Here is a 23139-nt window from a genome sequence, read left to right as displayed (position 1 = left end):
AGCATGGAGAGAACTAGATTCAGGTAACCATTGGGGTGTGATCGTTTGGATGGGAGAGGTTGTGATGAGGCCTTTCCAAAACCTAGTGGTTGTGTAAAGACAGTGCAACCTTCCACTGGACAGTAGAACGCGCTAATCACTGCCAGGTGGACTCTCAAAGAGTTGAGACAAAACCTGATGACTTCAAGGACAGAACATAATCCAGGATCAGGGGGATCCCCATCAGTTCAGGCAGAAGTACTTTTTGTTAGACCCAAGATGAGAAACGTTTCCATTTGGCTCGGTAACATTGCCTAGTGGAGTCCTTCCTGCTGCTGGAGAGGATGTCTTGCACAGCAGGAGAGCACGTGGAGGCTAAAGCAAATGGCCATCCAAATACCATGTTCTGAGGTGGAGCGCATGTGGATTGGGATGCCTGATCTCGCTGTTGTACTGGGTCAGGAGATCGGGGAAGTTGTGGAGGGGAATTGGTGGGCAGAATGACATGTGGAGGAGATTGGGAAACTGGAATTGCCTGGGCCAACAGGGTGCGATCAGAATGACCATTGCGCTGTCTTGTTAGATCTTGTGCAGTACCTGAGGCAGGAGGGAAGGCGTAGTTGATTTGGTCTGACCAAGGGAGCATCACCCGGAGAGTGGTGACCGAGGCCTCCTCTGGAGCAGTATGTGGTACATTTGCTGTTAGTTTGAGATGTGAATAGGTCTCTGGTCAGGGTCCTCCATCAGGTGAAGATGCTGTGTACTACTGAATTGTGTACTACTGAATTGTGAAGTTCCCTCTCGTGGGAATTGCAAAACGTCTGCTGATCGAGTCCGAGACTACATTCTGTGTCCCTGGATGACAGCCTGCAGACAAGAGAATCTGGTCATTGATGAACCAATTGCAGAGATTGTGCATAGAGCGGCCCATCATGTTCCTGTTTGTTGATATAGGAAACGGCAGTAGTGTTGTCTGACATGAGGAGACCATGATGGGAGTGAATAAACAGAAGAAAGGATTGGCATGCCTTTCTTACAGCTCAGAGTTCCAGGATATTTATGTACATCCTGGATTCTCGGGCAGACCATGTGGCCTGTGCTCATCCATGTGGGCTCTTCAGCCTATCGGGGATGCATTGGTGATGATCATCTTGTCTGGTAGGAGGGAAGGAAGGGAACCCGCACGCATATATGACGTGGCTCTGACCACCATCGGAGGGATGACAGCATGAAATCCAGGGAGTGATGATTTGGTGAGTAAACGTACTGGAGCCACGTCTCAAGGCAGCAAAGGTGGAGTTGTGCAAATGGATCACACATGTACACAAAAGCCACGTGGCCCAGGAGGGACAGGCAAGTCCTGGCTGGTACATAATGATTGCTCATGATGTGAGTTATGGCGTCACTAACTGTCTAGAACCTGTCTTTCAGTCAGTAGGCCCGTACTGTGTCCGAACTGATGATAGCTCCTGTGAAGTCCAGAGACTGTGTGGGGTCTAGGATTGGATTTCTCGACATTGATGTGGACTCCAAGGTGTAGCGGGGTGAACGCCCGCTCCAGCCCTGAAGGGGTTGGAAAAGCCCTGCAGAGGGCTGGGGCTGTGTAAAGGAGCAAAACCCCGGCTGATTGGGGAAGTGGCTGCAGCTGGGGCCATGCCCCAAACTGAGCCACTCAGCCTTATAAGAAGGCCAGGGCAGCCAGAGCTGAAGAGTCTCCCTCTGACTGCAGAGAGAGACAGGCCTGGCTGCAGGGAGCTCACCCGGGGACCTAGAGTGAGGCAGGGCTGGGGAAAGGCCTTGGGGGCTGGGAAGCCCTAGGCCAGCAACTCCCCAGGCTGCAGGGCCTGGTCCTAGGCCCATATAGGTATTGGGGTTGCAGGGGGCAACCTGAGGGTGGGTAAAGGCAGACAGTCCAAACCCTTTGTTGCCTGTGATGGTTGGCTGATAGACTGCGGTCTGCCCCAGGGCGCGGGGGCTAGATGGTGACTGGCAGTAGCCATGACTGAGGCGACATTGGGATAGGGGGTGGGGAGACCCAGAGAAAGAGACTGGGGTACTGCCAGGGGGGCAGCACCCAAGCCAAGGGCACTGGGGTCCGGGAGGGATACGGGGGCCAACAACAGGTGGGACACCAGGCCTGCAGAGGGCGATCCGGATGCTGGTGAGCTAATTCCCGAGATGATCAGTAGGAGGCGCCGCAGGGGTGAGTCCACGCCTGATTACACAAGGGATGAAAGGAAGTTGAGCAACATGGAGGTTGCTTCTTGCCTGGATCGTGCAATTAGAAGCCAATCTAATGTCTGACATAGGCCGCAAAGATGGAAAAAACTTTGGCGAAGACTTGGAGTGGTGGCTATTCTGAAGGGGAGCACCCTGTACTGGAAATAGTGGGTGCCCACTATGAATCTCAGGAAATGTCTGTGGGACGGATAGATATCAATGTGAAAATAAGCAACTTTCATATCGAGAACCGTAAACCACATGCCCTTTTCTATGGATAGGATAATCGCTGCCAGCATGACCATATAAAACTTGAGCTTGTGAATGTACCAACAGATGTCGGAGATTGAGGATTGGTCTCCACCTGCCTTTCTTCTTGGGTATCAAGAAGTAAGTTGAGTAAAACCCTGTTCCCTGGTATTCTGTGTGTGTGTGTTCTACTGCTCCCTGTTGTAATAAGGAGTTCACCATTTGGGTGAGAATGCTGTTGTGAGGGCAGTCCTGAAGAGGGACAGGGAGGGGGGTCTCGGAGGAGGTAATTCGATGAACTCGATCACATAGCCCTGGTGGATGATGTTCAACACCCATTTGTCTATTATCATCACACTCCAACTGTGGGAAAAGAGTGCTAAATGACCCCCAACGGGGGGGAGTGTGGTTGTGAGGTTGCAGGCACAGTTGTTGGCAGCTCTGGGGCTCGCCTCAGAAATACTTCTTGGTTGGAGGTTGTAGCTGTGATGTTGAAGCATGCAAAGGAGGCCCAGGAGGGGGCGAGATAGCTGAGTCTTTTGATGCTTCCTTGGAGGCTCAGGGGGTCTTTGAAGGCAAAATTGTGGGGACCTATAGCACTGGTGGAATTTGAGCTTGGGGGCAGGAGCATAGATGCCCAGTGAGCGAAGGGTGGCTCTGGAGTCCTTGAGGGAATGCAGCGATTTATCTGTCTTTTGGTTAAAAGGATGGGATTCACCAAAAGTGAGGTCTTCAACAGTGTTCTGTACCTCCCTCGGGAAAGGACAGTTACCTGTTCCGTAACTGGCGTTCGAGATGTGTTGCTCATGTCTATTCCACAGTAGGTGTGCGTGCTCGCCACGTGCACCGGTGCCGAAAGTTTTTCCCTCAGAAGTACCCGTAGGGGGAGCGCTGCTGCGACCCCTGGAGTGGCGCCTCTATAGCGCGCTATAAGGGGAGCCGCGTGCTCCCCCCACCCTCAGTTCCTTCTTGCCGGACCAACTCCAACAGAGGGGAAGGAGGGCGGGATGTGGAATAGACATGAGCAACACATCGCGAAGAATGCCAGTTACGGAACAGGTAACTGTCCTTTCTTCTTCAAGTGCTTGCTCATGTGTATTCCACAGTAGCTGATTGCAAGCTATGTCTGATGGAGGTGGGTAGGAGTTCAGATTCCCTGGCTGAAGCACAGCTCTACCGAAAACAGCGTCATCCCTGGTGTGGGAGACGATCGCATAGTGCGATGTGAACGTGTGTACTGAGGACCAGGTAGCGCCTCTACTGATGTCCTGGATAGGGACATGGGCTACAAAGGCCGCCGCCGAGGCCTGAACCCTTGTCGAGTGAGCCCTTATGATAGGTGGTGCGGGAACCCCTGCTAGGTCGTAGCATGTGTGGATGCATGATGTAATCCACCGGGAAAGCCTCTGGATGGAGATCAGTTGACCCCTCATGCGCTCGACTGAAGCAACAAAGCGTTGCGAAGAGCTAGTCTGATCCAGACTCTGTGCACATCGAGCGTATGGAGGCGACGTTCCTCGTTAGAGGCATGAGGTTTGGGGCAGAGGATAGGCAGGAAGATGTCCTGGCCCATGGGAAAAGCAGAGACTACCTTAGGGAGGAATGCCGGGTGTGGGCGGAGCTGAATCTTGTCCTTGTGAAAGACTGTGTAAGGGGGGGTCGCAGGTCAGGGCCCCAAGCTCCGAGACCCGCCAGGCTGACGTGATGGCCCCGAGGAAGGCCACCTTCCATGAAAGGTGAGACCATGAGCATGTGGCCAGGGGTTCGAACGGGGGCCCCGTGAGGCGGGATAACACTAAATTTAGATCCCACTGAGGGACAGGGGTTCTAGCATAAGGAAAGGACCGATCTAGCCCTTTGAGGAAACGCCCAGTCATGGCATGGGAGAAAATGGAGCAGCCCTGGACCGGCAGATGGAACGCCGAAATAGCCGCCAGGTGCACCCTGATGGAGGAAGGGGCGAGGCCTTGAGTTCTAAGGTGAAGAAGGTACTCAAGGATAAGTTGGAGCGGGGCAGACATTGGGGAAGTACCCTGCTCGCCCGCCCACCTGGAGAACCTGGACCACTTCGTCAGGTAGGCTCGGCGCGTAGATGGCTTTCTACTTTCGAGGAGGACACGCCTGACCCCTTCCGAACACCTTCTCTCCTTCGCATCTAGCCAATGATCAGCCACGCTGTCAAATGGAGGGTGGCCAGATTGGGGTGGAGGCAGTGGCCCTGGTCGAGTAGGTCCGGGCGGAGCGGCAACGGCCGCGGAGGGGCCACGAGCAAGCCCAGGAGGGTCCTGTACCAATGTTGCTGGGACGATCAGGAGGACGCGCGCCTTGTCCGTTTTCACTTTCTCCAGTACCTTGCCAATGAGGGGAAACAGGGGAAAGGCGTAAAGGAGTTGACACGACCATGACAGGAGAAAGGCATCTGAGATCGCATTCCTCCCCATGCCCCCTCTGGAACAGAACCTGTGGCAACGGCGGTTCTGTCAATACCGAGAGGATCTTGTCCAGTTTGTCCCAGGCCTGGGAGAACTCTGAGGCCAACCAGAGTTGGAGTGGCCTCATCCGAAGCCTGGCGTGGCGGACCACGTACGTGCACGCCGCCATGTGGCCCAGGAGCTGCAGGCATGCCCTGGCTGTGGTGACGGGGAACTCCGTGACTGAGGCTATAAGTCCCTTCAGGGTCTGGAACCTGTCCAGGGGAAGGGAGGCTGTGGCCTTGGAGGCATCCAGGAGAGTGCCTATGAATTCTATGCGCTGCACCGGAACCAATGTTGACTTGGCCTCGTTTATTAGGAGGCCTAGGTTGGCACACGTAGCCAAGAGCAGGTCCACGTGGTTCTGTACCTGGGACTGCAAGCTGCCCTTGAGCAGCCAGTCGTCGAATAGGGGAATATCTGTACCCCTCGGTGACTGAGGTAGGCCGCCACTACCGCCATACACTTTGTGAATACCCTGGGCGCGGTGGACAGGCCAAACGGGAGGACCGTAAATTGGTAGTGGTCCTGTCCCACTAGGAAATGGAGGAAGCGTCTGTGCCCCTCGAATATATGGATATGGAAGTATGCGTCCTGAAGATCCAGGGCCACATACCAATTGCCAGGGTCCAGAGTGGGTATGATACATGCCAGAGACACGATGCGGAACTGGCATTTTGCCATGAACTGATTGAGATCTCGCAGATCCAGGATGGGCCTGAGCCCCCCTTTCGCCTTGGGGATCAGGAAGTAACGGGAGTAAAACCCTTTCCCCCGGAACTCCCCCGGAACCTTCTCCACAGCTCCCAAGCTGAGGAGCCGACCCACTTCCTGCTGTAGCGGGGTAAATGCGACGGATCCCCCTTGCCGTCCGAGAGAGGGGGGTGGGAGGGCGTGTAACCCTGGGAAATGGTGTTGAGGACCCATCGGTCCGATGTTATTCGGGACCATTCCATAAGGAATGCACACAAGCGGTTGCTGAAGGCAAACTTTATTGGTAGGAGGGTCCTCTCGGGGGTCACCGGGGTACCCTCCTGCAACCAGTCAAAACCGCCTCTTGCCCTGCTGCTTGCCCCTGGAGGGCCGAAGCTGCGGGGCAGAGCGAGACTGCCTCTGAGGTCGCCTCTTTTGGGTCTTGGATCTCTTGTAGGCGGGCTCGTATCTCGGCTGGGGCGCAGGGACGGAGGCTTGCGTCTTGGGCTTGTCCTGGGGTGGGACGTAGAGCCCAAGGGTTTGAAGGGTAGTACGTGAGTCCTTCGTGCCCTAGAGCCTCACGTCTGTTTGTTCTGCGAAGAGCCTCCGCGGAGAGCCCAGACAGCAGTAGCCACGATGCCCTGCGCATGGACATGCTTGAGGCCATGGACCAAGCAGCCGTGTCAGCTGCACCCAACGCCGCCTGCAGAGCGGCCTTCGCGGCGGCGGCGCCCTCCTCCACCAGTGCCTTAAAATCCTTCCGTTCGCGCTCTGGAAGGGAGGGCTCGGATTTCGGCCGTGACCCCCACAAGTTAAACTCATATCAACTGAGGAGGGCCTGGTGGTTGGCCACCCGGAGCTGGAAGCTGGCCGACGAATAAAGCTTCCTGCCAAACGAGTCAAGTCTTTTAGAGTCTTTATTTTTGGGTGTGGGTCCTGGTTGACCCCGTCTTTCCCTATGATTTACGGACTCCACCACTAGGGAGTTGGGGGCCGGTGGGTATAAAGGTATTCGTGCCCTTTCGTGGGCACGAAGTATTTGCGCTCTGCCTTTTTCGATATTGGGACGAGGGAGGCCGGCGTTGGCCAGAGGGCATTGGAGATATTAGCCACCCCTTCGTGCAGCAGGAGGGCCACTCTGCCTGGTACCGAGGATGAGAGCACGTTAAACAGTGAGTCTGAGGGTCCCTCCATCTCCTCAGCTTGGAGTTGGAGACAGGATGCAACTTGCTTTAGTAGCTCCTGATGAGCCCTGAAGTCCTCCTGCGGTGCGGAGGGGGGTGGGGCTGCAATTTTGTCATCTGGTGCAGGGGAGGGGGCCGGTACGGGGCTCTGCACGTCAGCCGGTGCCACGGGATCCACCCCTTGGTCGGACTCCTCGTGCGGTGCCGAGGATCCATGATCCACCGATCTATCCCTCGGGGGTCTGGATAGTGCGGCTGAAGGGGCCTCCGATGCCCCGGCTATTGACCGAGGGCCTTGCTGGGCGTGCACAGGGGGCCAGGGGTCCACTGGCACCACTGGCCTTGCCACAGGGGCCCTTGCCATTGACTGTGGTGCGGCACCAGCTAGTCAGGTTGGCCCGGCTGAGTCGTAGGGCGCTGCCTGTAGGCCGAGGTCGGGGTTACCAACGACCTATCGGTGCCGTGGGAGCGGTACCGAGAGCAACGTCTGCCATGGGACCGGGACTCCGATGTCGACAAACGGTGCCGCCTCGAGCTGCTACTCCTCGAGACGCTTCGACGCCTGGATCCGCGACGACGCGGAGCTGGCGATCCCCGCCAGGAGCCGTGGGCACGGTGCCTCGATGTGAGAGAGCTGGAGCTCTTGCTCTCTCTCAACGCCTTTGAGAGGACAGGGCCTTTCTCTGCTTCTTGGACGGGGAGCGGTGCCGGCCATCGGAAGGTGCCGGGAGATCGCGGCGCACCGAAGACGAAGTGCCCGGTGCCGATTCTGCTCGGTGCACCAGGGTTGGGGCCAGTGCTGACTCCATGAGAAGGGCCCGAAGTCTAATGTCTCTCTCTTTTTGAGTTCTGGGTTTAAAGGAGCTGCAGATTTTACAGCGGTCGCTGATGTGAGATTCGCCCAAGCAGCGGAGACAGTCGGTGTGCGGGTCACTTGTAGGCATCGAACACCTGCAAGTCTCGCACGATCTAAACCCTGGGGCCCGGAGCATGCCCCGGCCCGAACACTAACTAACTAAGCTGAAACTTTATTGAACTAATACACACAGGTACTAACAACGACGAAACGAGCTCTGGGACGAGCTGCAGCAAAGCTGGAGCAAGTAGTTCCGATGCACCGTCACTGGCGGCAAGAAGGAACTGAGGGTGGGGGGAGCACACAGCTCCCCTTATAGTGCGCTATAGAGGTGCCACTCCAGGGGTCGCAGCAGCGCTCCCCCTACGGGTACTGCTGAGGGAAAAACTTCCGGCACCGGTGCACGTGGCGAGCACGCACACCTACTGTGGAATACACATGAGCAAGCACTCGAAGAAGAAACCAAAGGAATGGAGCCAAGACATTCTACGCATAACTATGGCGGTAGCCATGGCCCTGCAAGAGGTATCTGCTGCATCTACCCCCGACTGGAGGGCTATTCTGGCTATCAGCTTCCCTTCCTCAATAAGTGTCTGAAAGTGAGCCCAATCGTGTTGTGGCAGGCTATCAGTAAATTCCTGGAACTTGCTGTAATTCAGGAAGTCGCACTTGACTAGTAATGCCTGAGAGTTCACAATACAGAATTGAAGGCTGGCTAAGGAAAACACCTTGCGTCCCAAAAGGACCAAATGTTTGCCCTCCTTATCATCAGGCGTAGATTGAAGGTGCTGTTGCTTGGCTTCTGCAGTCGTTGCCTGGACAACTAGGGTGTTTGGAGGAGAATGCAAAAAATAAAAAATAAAAGGGGGGGGGGGTGTCTCAGACCCCTTAGCAAGAACGTAATGCTTTTTGGCCCCTCTGGGGTAGCCATACATGTGGGAGGGGTGTGCCACATGGTCCTGGCAGGCTCCAGAATAGCTTCAGTAATAGGAAGTGCAATTGTGGCTGGTCCCGGGGTCCTAGATTTCTTCCAGCGGAAACTGGAGTTCCCTTGAGAATCTCTGCAACAGTTCCTTGAAATTGCCTGAAGTCATCCAGAGGCGAAGGGGATGCTGCAGTCACTGCTTCATCTGGAGACGAAGAGGGAAAACGTACCAATTCTTGCAGCACCGCTGGGACCAGACGGAGGTGTTCCTCCTCTGCCAACAGATCTGAGAGTCTGCTCGAAGGAGCCTTTAAGCAGGAGGCAGGCAAAATGTCCCGTGGACCAGGCTGGTTCCAAGGGGGGGGGGGGGGAGAGGGTATTGGGACCAGGTCCCCAGTATAGCCAATAGGCCAGATCTGAGGAAGGTTGTGGTGGCCCCCACGGTACCAATGGCTCTGAGGCCGTTGAAATGGTGGATGCTGCCATGGATGTAGCAGTCTCTGTGAAGACACGTAGGGGTGATAGGACATAGCTGGTTCCTCTCCTGGTTCCGATTCTTCAGAGGAGGAGAAGACAGACTGGTTCAAATGGTGGTACCGTCCGAACCGGCGGAAGGGTGTAGACCATCGGAGCAGATGGTGAGAGGACCTGTAGTGGGGACATATCCTGAGGTGAAGAAATCCTCTCTCTAAAGGTGGAAGGGCTGGCTGGCTGGGGTGACTTTGGGTCCGGCAAGGCGAACATGTCCTGGGGTTCAGGTACAATTCCAGATCTCCCCGGTGTCACAGGCACCCTTTCCCTGGGCTCGTATCAGTGCCGGTGGCATGGACTTTCCCAGAACAGGAGGATTCCATGTCTTGTGGAGGGTTGGTGATGATGGTACTGTTGGACAGGTGCTTGGAAGTACCAGATTCCATTGCTTGTGGGACTTCTTCTCATGCCTATGGGACTTAGTGAGAGTTCCATCCCCATGGCTCGAACTCATGGAAGGAGCGTCCACTTTCTTTGGCTTTGAGGAAGACTTAGTACCATGCGTATGGGTATGCTTCCTTACCTCCCAGTTAGACCCCGCCACAGGGTTTGTGGGGGTAGTTCTGCCGGTACTGGCTTTGGATGTGGTAATGGGAGGTGTGCGTTCCTCGCTGATTCAGGCTGATACACAGGGGGAGTTTCTCTGCCTGGATCCGAGTGAGGCCTCATGGCAAGCTCCATGTGGTGCTTTTGGAAGCGGAGGATCTGGTCTTTTTTGGTGTGGCTGGGAAAGGATTGGCAAATACTGCACCTGGATGTGATGTGAGCTTCCCCCAAGCAGTAGAGACAGTATTGGGTTCATCACTGATGGAGAAGAAGCACGTGCAGGAGGCGCAGAGTTTGAAGCCCAGAATTCTGGGCATAGTCCAGTACCTGCACACGGGTACTGGGTGGTGTGTTGGATGAAGGAAAAAAACAAGCCCCAATCTTATCTTAACTAAATGCTAAAACTGCAATAAAAACTGTAATAAACTACCATAAACTGGGTAAAACTATGTACAACTATCTTAATTAAAGATGCACCAGAGAGGAGGACACTGAAAGTTCCGACCTGAACCATGCGGCAGTGAGAAGAACTGGAGATGCGGTTGGTCAGCCCCTCCCTTTAACACCTTGGATGAAGCACAAGATGATCCAGGGCGCATGAAAGGACCAACAGACACTACTTTCAAATTCTCCAACTCGGGGCACGTGGTGCGCATGGCTTAACCCCTCAGTGGAACACAAATAGGGACCATTACTTGAAGAAGGTGATATTACCATCTGAAAGCTGTTCACAGTGGCATGTACGAAATGAGTTGGTAGTCTCATTTTACAGTTCCTGGTTCCCGTATTGTCAAAACCACCACATCTGTGCTTGCCATTTGTGGTCAGAAGTGTAGGGCTGAATGGGTCACAGAGACTGAGCTCCCTTCCCACGCATAGGGAGTCCCCTCTGCATCCCAGCGACACAGGTGGGAGATGCTTGCCCTGCTGTGCCCAGGCTGTTCCTGATCTGCAGATAGAAGCCATCAGTCCTTACAGCTCTCAGCCAGGCCAAACTCTCTTGTACAATCACTTTCACATTCAAAAATTGAGCCCAAACCTACATGAAGCAGTGAGGCTAATGGTGCCCCCCCACCCCCCAGACACTTGCATACTCTGTGAACCAAGAGCTCTCAGGGGAAGCTGAACTAATTATTATAGGAATTGATCCTTGAACTGGGACTCCAAGAATATTCCAGCACCCATATAAATATGAGCTAAGATACACTGATGGCAATGTCATTCTTTAGCTCCCAAGCAGCCATTGCACCCGAATAAACTGTATCTCACAGCACTGGTGCACCCAGAGCTCAACGTCTCAAAACACTTCACAAACAACCTTTCCCCCTGCAATGGGCAGGGCAGGTATCATCTCATCATTTTAGAAATGGGGACACAGAGGCTCAAAGGTGAAAGCTGTTGCCCACTGAGCCTCATGTTTGTTTCCCCAGACCCCAAGCTGTGACCAGATGTGCCTAATTAACGGTATTTTAAGTCTTGTTATAGCCAGGTTGGCCCCAGCATATGAGAGGTAATATATTTTATTGGACCAACTTCTGCTGGTGGAAGGTACAAGCTTTCAAGCTTCGCAGAGCTCTTCTCCATGTCTGGGGAAGGAAGAAGTCTGATTTCCTTCTCCAGACCTGAAAAGAGCTCTGTGAAGCTTAAATGCTTGTACCTTCCACCAACAGAAGCTGGTTCAATAAAAGCTATTACCTCACCTACCGTGTCTCAGTGTATTTTAGAATAGCTCTGTGCTTACTGGCTCTATGGCACACAGAGTTGCTCTAACCTTGCAAGCGGCCAGGACAGCCCCCTGCTGGTAGTAGGATGCATCCACTGCATCCATTTTCTGCACCCAAAACAAACAGCATATTTCGTTAACTCAGGCAACTGAAATGGTTACCAGTGGTGAGAGGGAAATATGAACACCCTTCCCATATGATGTGAAGAACAAGGCCCAGGAATGGACTCATGCATATTCCCCAAGTAATCAGACACCAGGCACATCTCCCATGGCCCAGTGCAGGACTGCGCACCAGTGTCTATTTGTTCAGTACAGTTAAAGGACTTTCCACCTTTTCCTTTATGTCTTTAAGTGACCTAGCAGTAGATCACACTGCGAGTGAGCTTTGACTTTTGCTGCTATTCAGCCGGTATTTTATTTTGCATCCAGAATATTGAGTACTAATCCCCATAGCTCAGAAACCATTGCAGGGCACAGCATCAGGGAGAGAGAGAGCACTAAAACTAGTTTACTCTGGTGAGCCTCACCCTGGCGTGAAGGGACAGGTCTGCTCAATCTGGGATAAGACATGAGGCCAAGTCCACTTCGAGGCACCCCAACCTGTGTCCTAAGCAGAAGAGGATGGGGGACCTAGCTGAGTAGATCAAACCGTTAGAGAAGGGCCAACTTTGGCCTAGAATTTTTAAGAGCTTTACACTGAGTTCAGCCTCTCCTAGTAGCTTAGAGTTCCTGTGCCCCATTCGCACAAAGAATAAAGACCAAATGCTGGAGGGTAGGCAGGTCAGACCAGGCCACTAAACAACCCCTTCCCCCAAACCGACTGCATCCAGGTGTGGTGAACTGTTACCTTTTTAGGGGCGACGGGTGTTTTCAGTTCCTGTTTTTGTCTGTCTTTGTCCTGTACTCCAGGTGGCGGCACATTCTGCTCAGGGGGTCTGATTACAGGCCGCCCACCCTCCATTGGTTTCATTTCTGTTCCTGAAACACACACACCACAGTAAGGGCAAAAGACCATTCCTGCAGGCTGCCAGGGTGTCTGAGTTTCCTAGAGCATTTAGGGAGTGATCCTGTCCCTTCCTTCCCCACTGTCGAGGGAAGGCCAATAGACTGAGGTGTAGACTCTCAGGCTTTCACCATGATGAGCAGTCCATTTCTCCATCTCAGCCTTCAAAGGGAAACAGACTAGCCCATGTTACACCCAAAATACACATTTCAACACTAACAGCGCAGGGGCTCCAACTCACTTTGCTGGATATGTGCAGGGGGTTTGATGCTCTCTGGGTGCTTGGGAGGTTCCGGTCGCAACGTGGGGCTGAATGTTTCGTTTCGGATGACTGGTGAATGCATCTTCTCTTCCTTTGCCGCCATGGGCTGGGATTGTACGACAGAGGGTGCTCTCAGCTCCTGCCATGTTAGCACATTGAGATGGGTCAGTCACTATCCAAACACCTTCCTTGATGTAAGTCCATCCCACATCCACAGAGCCAGTAACATCCTGAACAATCCACCACGAGGGTCCCACAATGGGGCTGGCCTAGCCTCTAATGCATGCTCATGGAGTGTGCACCATTGTGAGCATGTGCCCAAGCTACCCACACAGGTTGGGAACCCTGTGCTTTGAGAGCAGGCCCTTTGGGACCCCACATTCAGGCTATGCCTTCCTTTACCTGTTTTTTCGGCTGGATATTTTGCTGAGGTGGTGACTGGTGGCCCAGACCCTGGAACTGGGGCATCTGTGGGGAATGCATCATGAGAGGGGAAGGCGCTTCCCTCAAGTGACCTGGAACAATTCAGCACCAGTCAGTTAACCTGTCATCACTATCACTTATCCAAACATTAACCAAGGTGAGAACTCGTCCTTGAGTCAGATCGAGCAGCACGCAGGTTGAGTTTAACCCAGGCACACCTTACAAATACAGGAAGACTCTACACCAGTTTGGCAGTTTCTGTAGTCTAGTCCTACCCCTCAGTACTTCCAGGTGTGTCATGGGCTGCACTGCTACACAGCATGCACTAATTTAGAAGCAACTTTAGGACTCTGTCACTCAGATCAGCACACAAACAGCCATACACTTAATTGCATCTATTTATTGTCCTCCATAAGCCTGCCAGACTTGCATGGAGTGGTATTCAGATAGGGGGAACCTCCCACCAGCCTTCTTACTGTCCGGTGTCAGGCCAGTGCCATGGTTGTCACAGGCACATTCACAATGCACAAGGGCTGTAGGTGACTGGGCAGTGGCAAGTGAAAAGGATTTTGTTGGATTGCCCTTTGGATTTGGCCATGAAGCCTATGGACTTCATTCTGAGGAATGGAAAAACTCCATCCAAAACACATTCATATTTTAAAGAATTTGTAAGCTCCCCTGTGCAATTTCTTCCACTGAATCACTGAACATTTACTATTTTAAAACTCTCCCCTTACATTTCTATGCCCCCCGTCTCTCTCAAGACCTCTGTTCAGGAATCACACATGCACTTTAGGGCACAGAGAACTGAGGGAGCACCTGGGGACATCCATTTCATTTGCTGTTCACTGAAATTTATAAGGGAAGTGAGCTTTCCTTTTTCAAGCTCTGGTTGGACTCAGCCAACACACTAAGGCACTAGAGAGGTGCTCAGCAGATTGTCTTATGGGTGGGGGGCAACTGAATTTCACTTGTCTGCCCTCTATTGTTATATCTCCCTGGCTTGTAACAGCTCACAGAAATCCTATATGATGATTTATGGCAGGAATGGAAGAATCCTGCATTCATTTGAAACTACAGGTGGAGGGGGGGAGAGAAGAGAGGGTGGGTGGGGGCATTGAAAGAGGCAGGATGTAGTAATTCCAATTAGAATTTAACCAAGGCACCATGGACAAACACCCCTAACTAGAGATCTTTAATGAACCAAAGTGAGCCTCAGTTTTACATTTAATTGGAAAGACAGGACTCCAGCAGCACCCTGCTGGGGGCACCAGCCTGGTGCTAAAGAGAACCACTTCCTGAATCGCTAAATGACCTGTAACACTTTTTGCAATGCCTGGGTTTTTCTTGGAGGCCTCTCCTCTCCCATCGAAATCCTGCTCAACCCATTGACATCTGAGAAGGTCACAGCCCAAAGTATGATGGCTGAAGGCCACTGACACATTCCTCTTATTTCTCCTACACACAGTTCAATGTTTAGCATAGGAGGAAAAAATAGCACTCCACCCAACAGCCAGGGGTCATTACATAACATATCTAAAACAACACAAAGGTAAGGAGAAGCAAAAAGAATTCATGCTAAATATTTAAGACAGAGAAAAATATATTTGTCCTTCACACAAAAAATGAATACCCTTCTTTCTGTACACTATTATCCTATAACAAAGCTTGTTAGAGATTGTAGAGAAAATATTCTTGATCAAGGGCACTATGAGGGAGACTAGGCTACACCATTATCAGCTCAAATAATCTTACAAGGGTTTAAAACATGCCCATAGCTAGGAGGGACAAGGCCCTGTCTATGTCTCAGGGACCAGTCTGAGCACTTCGCTTGAGACTTCCACTCGCCCAAGCTGGGTAGAACCACTCACGCAGTCATAGGCACTTTATGTCCTTTTCAGCTGTGCCTCCACGGGAGCATACTCCTGAAGGGCTGTCATTAAGGCAGGGAAAGCACTTTGGGAAGGGTGCTTGCCATCTGCTCACGTGCTGGGGGCTAGCATACATGTCTATGTTTAGTGTTGTACTGCTAGCTTGGCCATTCTGGAGATGCTGGCTCTTTCCAGAGTTTGACGGTCACCAGATTCTAACTATTTGTATTTTAACTTCTAATAAACTACTCAAGGGGACAACTTAAAGTGCTTGGCTAGTAAACAATACTTAACAGCCGTCCTCCTTAACTTCAGTTTATCTCCTTTTACCGGATACTACGCTGGCAGTCATGCACTTTCAATCCTTTCATGGGGAACGTCACAACACGCCTGCCAACAGCACGAGAACTTTAAATCCAAACAGAATCAGGAAGCCTGATCTGCTCCTGGGGAGGTGGTGATTTATGCTATTACTATGATATCACAAACCAAATGTCCTGCCAAAGGGAGCAAACAAGCCCCTTTTCTAGATGGAGCTCGCCAACTGTACCCTGATTTCAGGACAGCTAGACTTCTGGGCTGAAATGGGACGGGATGAATCTTAACAGGGCACAGCACTGCCAATTAGAATCTGTTTCCTAACTTTGAGCCCTACAACAGTTGGTTCCCCCATGGATTGGGATTTAAGCTCCCAGGAGAAAAGCTTAGAGTCCTCAATAGGCTATCAAGTTATCAAGGAATTCCTCCGAGACTAAGTACGTTAATTGATGACCTGTCTGTGCTCTAAGCCCGATGCCAACTCACCACCAGTATTCGCAAAGCTCAGAAGATTGTGGAACAATCATATTCCAACCAGGCATCCACCGCCCTTAATTTGTTACGAATTTTAGCTGCCCTGATGTTAAGAACTCCGAGGGGAAATTTCAGCACTCACCCGTTGAGTAGGGGTCGGGCTTATGGTGCCGTGGTGACGGGTGGTGCTGGATGACTTGCTGAGGTTTAGCTGGCTGCGGGAGTGGATGCTGCTGTGGAGCTGGCTGAGGCGGAGGGATATGAGGAGGGAACTGCATGGGCTGCATGTGCATCGGCCTCTGCTGCTGCTGCTGTTGCACTGAGGGATGAGCAGGAGGCTGAAGGGGGGGCTGAGGCTGCGACTGGACCTTCACTGAAGGGAGGAGAGGAGTCTGCGGCTGCACTTTCTGCAGCTGTTGAAGGTAGAGCTGCATCTGGCTGGTGCTCAGAGGCAGGCTGTGATGAGGCGTGGGAGGCTCCTCATCCTCCAGGAGGACCTGGGGAGGCTGAGGCAAAGGCGGCTGGGGGAGCATGGGCTGCTGGCTTATGGCTGGTGACGCTGCTGGAGGACGCGAAGGCTTAGGGGGTAGTGCTGCGGCTCGATTACTGGGTCTCGATGGCTGCTGAGGCAGAGCGTTGTGCAAAGCTGGGGAAGAAGAGCAGGAATACATGGCATCACATACAACAGAAGAAAGAGAGCACAACTCCCCACAGCAAAACTGCACAAGTTGTTCTGCTTATTAGACCGCCCATGCCAAACAGAGGAAAAGATGTGCCATTATATCACACAGAATACCCGTGGAATATAAATAAGATCCCATGGCATCTAACCCCGTTTCTTAATCACGTGACCATACGTCCTTCTCTAACACATCAAGTTATCCCCAGACTTGCACAGCCTGGGACCATGTGGTGCCAACTAGGGAACCCAGGGCTGTAGAAAAAACAATGACTTACTGTAACCATGTTTCTTTGAGATGTGACGCAGATGCGTATTCCACTTAGGTGTGTATGTGTGCTCAGAGCACTGGAGATGGAGAAATTTGCCTAGCAGTACCCGTAGAGGGGCAGTGCTCATGCCTCATGGCTATATGAGGCAGCACCACCCCAACCATCCCTCATTGAATGCCCAGACATGAGAGACTGACGCAAAGTGGACAGACAGTGGGTCGTAGAATACACACCTGCATCACATCTTGAAAAACCACAAGTACAGTAAGTAACCATTTCTTCTTCTTCAAGTAGATGCAGCTGTGTATTCTATTTTCCACTTAGGTGAATTACAAGGAGTACCACCCCCCTGGAGGTGGGGCTCAGAGTCTACCTAAACAAGGATTGCAGGGCAGCTCTACCAAAGCTTGCTTCTGCCCTGGAAGATGTGGTGATGGCATAATGGTTCGTGAATGTATGTATCAATGATCACGTAGCAGCCCTGGAAATGTCCAATATGGAAAGATTACTAAGGAACACTCTGGACAATGCTTGCGTCCTTGTACAATGAGCTTACACGCACTGAGGAGTGTAGCCAAGGCTATTTCATGTGCTGTCAATGCAGGATGTTACCCATTTGGAGATCTGTGACGAGACCAGTTGACCCTTCATGCAATCTGCATATGGCACAAACAAATGAAGTGAGGCACAAACCAGTTTAGTTCTGTCCAGATAAAAAGGCTAGATATTGCCTGACATCTAAGATATGGAAATGCAGGTCCTCCAGAGATGAATGCGGTTTAGTAAAAAACTCCAGTAAATACATCACCTGGTTCCAATGAAACAGAAACCACTTTAGACAAAAACGTGGGGTGTGGTTGTAAAGTTACCTTGTCTTTGGAGGACTGTATACAAGGAGGTTCTGCCATTGGAGCTTGCAACTCTCACAGTCTCCTTGCTGATCTTATTGCTAACAGGAAAGCGGTTTTCTGACACAAGAGCAAAAAGGGACAAGATAATAGGGGCTACAATGGATGACCCATCAGAGTTGCCAGGACTGTGTTTAGGTCCGACAAGGGAACCGACTCTCATAATGGAAGATATAGACAAAGAAGCCCTCATAAGAATCTCATTACCATGGCACTGGAGAAGACTGATTTTCCCTGAACAGGGGGATGAAGTGCCGGTATTGCTGCCAGATGCGCTTTCAATGGACTAAGCCAGTGGTCTTCAACCTATTTACCATTGTGGGCCACATATGCAGGTCTGTGTGTGTTATGTGGGCTGCACCCACACAATATATATATATATATATATTTTTTGTGATAAAGGCTAGGTCCACACTACCCGCCCGATTCAGCGGGTAGAGATCGATCTTCTGGGATTGATTTATCGTGTCCCATCTGGACGTGATAAATCGATCCCAGAAGCGCTCCCCCGTCGACTGCGGAACTCCTGCTCACCGAGAGGAGGAAGCGCTGTCGAAGGGGGAGCTTGCCTGCGCCGCGTGGACCCGCAGTAAGTAAACTTAGTTCGATCTAGGAAACGTCGACTTCAGCTACGCTATTCTCGTAGCTGAAGTTGCGTTTCCTAGATCGATCCCCCGCCCCAGTGTGGACCAGCCCAAAGTTCCTCCTCTACCTTGGTGGGTCCTGCACTTATTGGCGGATTTGCTCGCTTCACAGATTCACCCTGTGGGTCAGGAAACAGTCCAGAGACCTTCCCCTCTGGTAGAAGCTATAGTCCAGGTCAATTCCTCCTGTGTTTGATCAGGAGTTGGGAGGTATGGGGGGAAACCAGGGCCCGCCCTCTACTCCGGGTTCCAGCCCAGGGCCCTGTGGACTGCAGCTGTTTAGAGTGCCTCCTGGTACAGTTGCACGACACCTACAACTCCCTGGGCTACTTCCCCGTGGCCTCCTCCCAACACCTTCTTTGTCCTCACCACCGGACCTTCCTCCTGATGTCTGATAACGCTTGTACTTCTCAGTCCTCCAGCAGTATGCCTACTCACTCTCAGCTTCTTGCACACCTCTTGCTCCCAGTTCCTCAAACACACTTCCTCTCCTCTGGCTCCCTGGCTCCCCCTGGCTTGACTGGAGTGAGCCCTTTTATAGCATCAGAGGGGCCTTAATTAGAGTCAGGTGCTTAACTGCCTCACCTGACCTCTTAGCAGGTTAATTGGAGTCAGGTGGTCTATTAGCCTGGAGCAGCCCCTGCTCTGGTCACTCAGGGAACAGAAAACTACTTATCCAGTGGCCAGTATATCTCCCTTCTGCTACTCTGCTGTTCCCAACTGGTCTGGGTCTATCACAATATATATAACCTGTATGGCCCTGAGGATGTCACATGGGCTGCAACTGTGTGCTGATTGGGGCAGGAGTGGCCCACGGGTTGAGAACCACTGGACTAAGTGCAAGCCCCCACGTCTAAAGGTGTAGCAGGTACTCCTAGATGTCGTGGGGAGAAGTCAGTTTCGATTGGATTCCACGAGCTAATGACCATACCAAAAAAGGTTTACATTTTGCTGAGTAGGCCATTCTGGTAGAGGACTTTCTACTGTTGAGCAGCACTTGTTCGATAGCCACTGAACACTGCTCTTCCTCCTCATTCAGGCATGCAGAAGCCATGCCGTGAGATGCAGAGAGCTGAGCACGTGATGCAAGATGCGTCCGTGATTCTGATTTAGCAGGTTGTGATGGAGAGGAAGCCTCATGGGAGGCTGAATTGACAGCATAAGAAAGTCAGAGAAGCAGCTTTGTCTTGGCCACAATGTGGCACCAAGAATGATCTTGGCATGAGCCACCTTGAGCTAGAGAATGACCTGAGGAGGATCAGGACCACAGTGAGTTTGGACAGGGAGGCTTGACTGAGGCCCGGTTGAGAGCAGAACAGACGACATTTCCTCTTGTCCCTTGTAGTGAACAGGTCGATCATTGGGATGCCCCAAGCTGTGAAGATAACCCAGAGGACACTTGTTTTCAGGGACCATTTGTGTCTTAGGGAAAAATACTTGCTGAGATAGTCTGAAAGTTATTTTGAACCCCAGGCAAGTGAATGACTATCGGAGTAACATTCTTCTCGATGCAGAACTGCCACAGCCTGATTGCCTCTAGGCAGAGCAATCTGGAGCATGCTCCCCCTTGTTTGTTTACATAACACATCGCGGTGATATTGTCAGTAAGTATGCGAATCACCGAGTCTCTGATATGTTGCCAAAAAGAGTGACATGCATTTTAGATGGCCCAAAGCTCCAGCAAGTTGATATGGAGTGAGGCTTCCTGTGCCGATCACAGTCTCTGTACTTTCAATGACCCCAGGTGCACCCTCCAATCCATCAGGGAGGCTTTGGTAACAACCGGACTTGGTTGGCGAGGGATGGACAAAGAGAACGCCTTGGCAAACATTCTGTGGACACATCCACCACTACAAAGAGTCTACGACTAGTGGAGGCAGATGAACCAGTCTGTTTAGAGAATAAAGAGTAGGATGCAAGACTGTCCTGAGCCACATTTAAAGGGGATGGAGGTATAACTTTGCAAACTGGACCACCTGTGTGCAAGCAGACACGTGGCTCAAATCTCAGGCATGGTCTAACTGTCATGGAAGGCTGAGATTTCAGACTGAAGCAAAGATGGCGAATTATCTGAAAACGGTCAGTCAGCAGAAATGCTCCTGATGTCGTGGAATATAACAGGGCCCCAAGTAACTCAATATTCTGAGTGGGAGCCAAGGTTGACTTTCTGGTGTTTAGGGTGAGACCCAGACAGTCAGGCAACCGCAGTGTGGTACTGATATGAGCAAGAACTTCCTCTCTGGATCTGCCCCATAGTAACTACTTGTTAAGATACAGGAAGATGTGAATTACATTCTTCCTGAGATATGCCAGAACAATTGTGCATTTAGTAAAAACCCTGGGGGCAGAAGAGAGGCCAAATGAAGCACCGTGTACTGAAACTGGCATTCTGCCATGATGAACTGAAGGAATTTTCTGTGACTTGGTATAATTGCACTCCTGGGGGAATTCTGTGCCAAAAATTTACAAATTCTGCACTAAAAAAGAGAAAGTTACTCATCTTGTGCAGTAATGTAGGTTCTTTGAGATGTGTCCCCCTATGGATGCACCACTCTAGGTGTTCGGGCACCCCTGCACTCATAATCAGAGATTTATGGTAGCAGTGCCTGGCAGGATCACACATGCACAGTCCCCGTCTTGCGCTGCTTCAGGTGGTTAATTAGCGCTGTGCGATAAACTCCCCCTCAGTTCCTTCTCTACTGCAGAGCCTAGCAATAACTCTGAAGTAGTTATTGCAACGTTACTGCACAAGGGAGTAACTTTCTCTTCAAGTGATGTCCCTGGGTGATTTCAGAGCAGTACCCTTCGGAAGGCTTCGGAGTTGAAGTCGTAGCAGACGAAAGCACAGTGAGTCCAAACAGGGCATTGGAGGTTGCCTGTTGTTCTAAAGTGTAATGTTGAGTAAATGTATGGGCTGACACCTAGGTTGTGGTCTTACAGATTTCCGCAACAGGGACACTGTTAAGAAACGCTACAGAGGTCGATAAGGCTCTGGTGGAATGCGTGTGAATCCCCATAGGGCAGTGGTGGGCAACCTTTGGCCCGTCAGGGCTATCTGCTGTCAGGCCGTGCGACAGTTTGTTTACATTGCCCGTCCGCAGGCACAGCCGCCCGCAGCTCCCAGTGGCTGCGGGAAGCAGCAGTCAGCATGTCCTTGTGGCCTGTGCCACTTCCCGGAGCTCCCATTGGCCGGGAACAGTGAACCGCGGCGATTGGGAGCTGCAGGTGGCCGTGCCTGTGGATGGTCAGTGTAAACAAACCATCTCGTGGCCCGCCAGCGGATTACCCTGATGGGCCGTTTGTGGCCCACTACTGCCGTAGGGGGTTGTTGACCACATTGGGAGTAACAGTTTTATGCAATCTGAAATCCATTTGGAGAGACTCTGTGTAGATATGGCGTTCCCTTTGGATCGTTCAGTGATTGAGACAAACCGTTTCCGAGACTTACAGAATGCTTTTGTTCTGTCTAAGTAGAAAGCAATTGCCCTGTGTACACCCAGGGTACATAGTGTGGATTGTTGTCTATCCTGGCGGGGTTTAGGATAGAATGTCAGAAGGTAGATAGGCTGGTTGAGGTGAAAAGATGAGGCAATCTTGGGCAAAAACTTAGGATTTGATCTCAAAAACTTTATCTTTGAAAAAGACTGTCTGGCAGATCTGCCAAAAGAGAACCCAATTCTCCCACCCATCTGGCAGATGTAATGGCAATGAGGAACACTACTTTCATAAAAAGATGTAACAAAGAGCATGTCGCCATGGGTTCAAATGGAGGGCCAGTTAGGACTTGGAGGATAGGTTGAGTCCCATGGTGGGGTAGGTTCTCTCACTTCAGGATAGAAATTGCTGAGGCCTCTGAGGAATCTTTTGGTGAGTGGGTGAGCAAATATGGAGAATTCATCTACTTTGCTGTGGAACGCTGTGATAGCGGAGAGCTGCACTTAACTGAGCTCATGGAGAGGCCTGACTTCTCAATATTCCAATAGTCCAATATTCAGGGTAAAGAGGCTGACACAGCCGGAATTCATTTTTGTTGGCACATGCCTCAAATTGTTTCCATTGGTGGAGGCAGTTGGTGTGGCTGGTTGTTCTGTGACTGTGTTTTGTACTTCATTGGAACACATTATTTCAGGTTGCTTGAGCCATGGAGTAGCCACGCTTTGAGATGGAGTCTTTGGGGATCTGGATGAAGAACGTGACCTGCATCCTGAGATAGGAGACGAGGCAGAAGCGGAAGCATCCATGGTGGGCATACTGATAATTTGAGACGGTAAGGATACCAAGTTTGGCAAGGCCACGTGGGGGCTATTAGAATTACCCTGGAGTTGTCCTGCCTGATCTTGTGGATCACCAAGGCCAAAAGGGAGGTTGGGGGAAACGCATAAAGGAGAGGAGTGTTCCACTTCATGAGGAAGGCATCGCCCAGAGAGTGGCGACTGAGCCTCCCCCCAGAGCAGAACTGTGGGCATTTGGTGTTTTGTGTGGCTGCGAACAGGTCTATTGTCAGGAATCCCCAATGTTTGAAGATGTCCCAGAGCATGCGTGTTGAGTTTCCACTTGTGGTCCTGGGAGAAATTCCTGCTTAATGGATCTGCCGTGGTGTTCTGGAAGCCATGTAGGCATGTTCTGGCGGGGACTTGTGGGCTGATTTGTACTGTAGCAATCAGGTTGGTCAATGTGAGGAATCGCTGTTGTGGTAGAGAGGTCATCGCCTCGAGAGAGTTGAGGAAGACTCCAATGAACTCTATTTGTTGCACGGGTATTAGTGTGGACTTTTGGCATTTATTTAGGGCAGGGGTGGGCAAACTTTTTGGCCCGAGGGCCACATCTGGGTGGGGAAATTGCATGCAGGGCCAAGAATGTAGGGCTGGGGTTGGGTTGTGGAAGGGAGTGCGGGGTATGGGACGG

General features: G+C 51.6%; 1 pseudogene; it reads right to left on the bottom strand.

Moving 5' to 3' along the window:
• The window catches only part of LOC135892055 (bromodomain-containing protein 4-like), a 145716-nt pseudogene that overhangs the window by 3484 nt on the left and 119093 nt on the right, over positions 1-23139 (bottom strand).

Source organism: Emys orbicularis, chromosome 19, assembly GCF_028017835.1.
Source record: "Emys orbicularis isolate rEmyOrb1 chromosome 19, rEmyOrb1.hap1, whole genome shotgun sequence".
Classification (NCBI taxonomy): Eukaryota; Metazoa; Chordata; order Testudines; family Emydidae; genus Emys; species Emys orbicularis.
This window is presented reverse-complemented; position numbering and strand designations above follow the sequence as displayed.